Below are 4,037 nucleotides of genomic sequence, written 5' to 3'. Positions count from 1 at the left end.
CTGGTCTCTCGAGTGATTTTTTTTTTTTTTTTTTTCTTTTTTCTCTCGGAGCCGCGCCGCTACCTCGGCGAGGAGCGGCGGCGGGGCGGCCCCGGTGCTCGCTCGTGGCGGCGGCGCCCGGGAGAGGGGTCGGCCCGCGCCGCCCCGCCGCCCACCCGCCGCCGCCTGCGGGCTGCCCGGGCAGCCGCCGCAGCCCTGCGCGGGGCTTTGTCTTTCCCCCAGCCGCTGGCCTGAGCCGTGGCAGCCGGCTGGGGCTGCCGGCCCCCGCGGGCCGCAGAGAGGCTGCCTCGGGGCCTGCGGTAACGCTGTCGCGGGGGGGGGGGGGTGGGGGGGGGGTGGGGGGTGTGTGTGTGGCTCAGGAGCCTCTTCCCGCCCCTGCGAGCGGGCCAGAGCAAGAAAAGGCAGCCGGCAGCGGAATCCCCAGCCGTCGCCCCCGACTGCTGCTTTCTCCGCAAGCCTTTTAACTGCCGGGGAGGGCTGGGAGGCAGCGGCAGCTCAGGTGTCTGGCTGATCTTGTGTCGTGACAGTCAGCTCCGGGGCCGGAGCAGCCGAGGGGAAGAGGCCTTTTGGTTTGCTTCCCCGCGAAACCGGGGCCTTTTGTTTTCCCTTTGTCCCTAGGTTCGTCCGGAAGCGTCCGTCGACAAGTCAAGGGGAAGGTCGCTCGAGATGTTACTTCGCCACGCGTGCCTCGTGCTTGCGAGTCGGACTGCTGACTACGGAGGGATCCCTTTTGTAGCCGCCGAGGGCCCGCGAGGCTCCGTGTGCCCGCCGCTTCCGAGTGCTGCGCTGCGGCTCGGGCAACGGCCGGGGAGGAATTGTCGGTCCCTCGTGGTAACGCAGCCGGGCCTGCTAGGCGCTTAGAGCAGCGCGTCCGGCCGGGCAGTATTGTTTTCCGAGGCTGTAAAGGAGCCCGAGGTATAAACCCGCTTGACGTTTCCGTACGGCGGTGCGCTTTGTCGGAGAGCTGGGCCCTACTGACGGAGCTGGCACAGGGTTCCCGCGGGACTCCGGCTTTGCCCGTCTCGTGGAAAGGCTCCAGAGCCTGCTTGGGAAGCCGCTTGACAAGGCACGGCTTTGCCGTGATTTTTACGCCGGAATTCGACGGTAACGCCAATGCCACGTGTTAGCCTTTCTCCAGCAGCTCCTCAAAGCAGAGTGAGCCTTAAGAATCGGATGCCTTTTAACGAAATTCGAAACAAAGCGGCGGGGTGAAGCGGCTGGAAGCGTCCTGCCAGTCTGCGTGGGTATCGCTGCCGTGCGTGTTACCTGCCTGTCTGCCGATCGCTCCTGCCTCTTGTTGTGGCCCGTAATTCCTCTGGGGAAGGCGTTGGGCTCTGACCGCAGCGCACCCCGACTCCCTCCTGACCCCGGCGAGACGTGATGGTGTTTGCCTTCCTCCCCTTTCACAGGGCCTCGGCTGTTGCGTGCAGAGAAGCTGTCAGCCTTGTGAGAGAGCACGCCGCCGGCAAGCGCATCGTGGTGCTTCGGTACCGAGCTGAGGCCGCAGGCGTCCGTCTTTTTGTTTGCGAAAAGGGATCGCGAGGAAAGGTTGCTGGCCTCGGAGGGGGAGGAGGGTGGCGGGAACAGGTAGGAGGCAGCTCTTTCAGCCGGTTTTAGGCTTAACTCCTGGGTGCCTGAGCACGGTTCTGGGCTTCGGGGGGGTTGGCTTTCGGCTTTTCGCCTTCAGCGCGTCCTCCGTCACCGCTGTCGGCGCGCGCTGAGCTGCGGCTCAGGGGACTGCGCGATACAGGCCGTGTGCGTGCCAGCCGTCCTCGAGGCTAGAGCTGTATTCTGCTTGTTACCCTGATGAAAGCGTTTCTTTTTTTCTAGGGGGCGTTCCCACAAGGCAGTGGTGTGGAGCCGAAGGGGACTGCGATGGAACGGTGACGAGCCGTTTGGACCGAGTCTTGAAGATAGATCGCTCGGGTTTTTGTCCGAGGAAACTTCGTCTCGAGACGGTCCTATCGCTCGCTGGCAACGTGGTAGGAAACTGCTTTGTTGATCTTGACGGCGCAGTGTGTTGGGAGTATTAAGATTCCTCGAGAGATCAGAAGCGAGTAGGTTGTTTCTCTAAGGGAAAGGGGAATAGGCCTGTATCGTTAAAAGGAAAGACTCAGAGTGGGTTTTGTTTCTCTCAAGTACAAAGCGCCCCATCTCAAGGGATTGCAAAGTCTGAAACGATGGTTCAAAAGCAGACTTGTGCTGTTTGCAAAGCGTCTGTTGCACTGCTCAAAGACAAAAGACGCTCACCCGAGAAAGTTTTTGGAAACCGATGTCCGAGAGGCACGGGGAAAGAGCTGCAGAGGTTTACGTATCGTCTGTCGAATTCTGTTCTCTTTCGTGCCCTTCCATTTTACGATAAAAACTTTCGTGACCCCTGTTTCCCGTTCAGGCACTGTTGCTAGTGTTTTTATAAGGGGGAAAAAAAAGCGTAAGCCTGGTCTCTCGAGTGATTTTTTTTTTTTTTTTTTTTCTTTTTTCTCTCGGAGCCGCGCCGCTACCTCGGCGAGGAGCGGCGGCGGGGCGGCCCCGGTGCTCGCTCGTGGCGGCGGCGCCCGGGAGAGGGGTCGGCCCGCGCCGCCCCGCCGCCCACCCGCCGCCGCCTGCGGGCTGCCCGGGCAGCCGCCGCAGCCCTGCGCGGGGCTTTGTCTTTCCCCCAGCCGCTGGCCTGAGCCGTGGCAGCCGGCTGGGGCTGCCGGCCCCCGCGGGCCGCAGAGAGGCTGCCTCGGGGCCTGCGGTAACGCTGTCGCGGGGGGGGGGGGGTGGGGGGGGGGGGGGTGGGGGGTGTGTGGTGTGGCTCAGGAGCCTCTTCCCGCCCCTGCGAGGCGGCCAGAGCAAGAAAAGGCAGCCGGCAGCGGAATCCCCAGCCGTCGCCCCCGACTGCTGCTTTCTCCGCAAGCCTTTTAACTGCCGGGGAGGGCTGGGAGGCAGCGGCAGCTCAGGTGTCTGGCTGATCTTGTGTCGTGACAGTCAGCTCCGGGGCCGGAGCAGCCGAGGGGAAGAGGCCTTTTGGTTTGCTTCCCCGCGAAACCGGGGCCTTTTGTTTTCCCCTTTGTCCCCTAGGTTCGTCCGGAAGCGTCCGTCGACAAGTCAAGGGGAGCGGAACCGAAGGTCGCTCGAGATGTTACTTCGCCACGCGTGCCTCGTGCTTGCGAGTCGGACTGCTGACTACGGAGGGATCCCTTTTGTAGCCGCCGAGGGCCCGCGAGGCTCCGTGTGCCCGCCGCTTCCGAGTGCTGCGCTGCGGCTCGGGCAACGGCCGGGGAGGAATTGTCGGTCCCTCGTGGGTAACGCAGCCGGGCCTGCTAGGCGCTTAGAGCAGCGCGTCCGGCCGGGCAGTATTTTTTCCGAGGCTGTAAAGGAGCCCGAGGGTATAAACCCGCTTGACGTTTCCGTACGGCGGTGCGCTTTGTCGGAGAGCTGGGCCCTACTGACGGAGCTGGCACAGGGTTCCCGCGGGACTCCGGCTTTGCCCGTCTCGTGGAAAGGCTCCAGAGCCTGCTTGGGAAGCCGCTTGACAAGGCACGGCTTTGCCGTGATTTTTACGCCGGAATTCCGACGGTAACGCCAATGCCACGTGTTAGCCTTTCTCCAGCAGCTCCTCAAAGCAGAGTGAGCCTTAAGAATCGGATTGCCTTTTAACGAAATTCGAAACAAAGCGGCGGGGTGAAGCGGCTGGAAGCGTCCTGCCAGTCTGGCCGTGGGTATCGCTGCCGTGCGTGTTACCTGCCTGTCTGCCGATCGCTCCTGCCTCTTGTTGTGGCCCGGTAATTCCTCTGGGGAAGGCGTTGGGCTCTGACCGCAGCGCACCCCGACTCCCTCCTGACCCCGGCGAGACGTGATGGGTGTTTGCCTTCCTCCCCTTTCACAGGGCCTCGGCTGTTGCGTGCAGAGAAGCTGTCAGCCTTGTGAGAGAGCACGCCGCCGGCAAGCGCATCGTGGTGCTTCGGTACCGAGCTGAGGCCGCAGGCGTCCGTCTTTTGTTTGCGAAAAGGGATCGCGAGGAAAGGTTGCTGGCCTCGGAGGGGGAGAGGTGG

This window comes from Falco cherrug, chromosome 19 (assembly GCF_023634085.1).
Source record: "Falco cherrug isolate bFalChe1 chromosome 19, bFalChe1.pri, whole genome shotgun sequence".
Taxonomy (NCBI): Eukaryota; Metazoa; Chordata; class Aves; order Falconiformes; family Falconidae; genus Falco; species Falco cherrug.
This window is presented reverse-complemented; position numbering follows the sequence as displayed.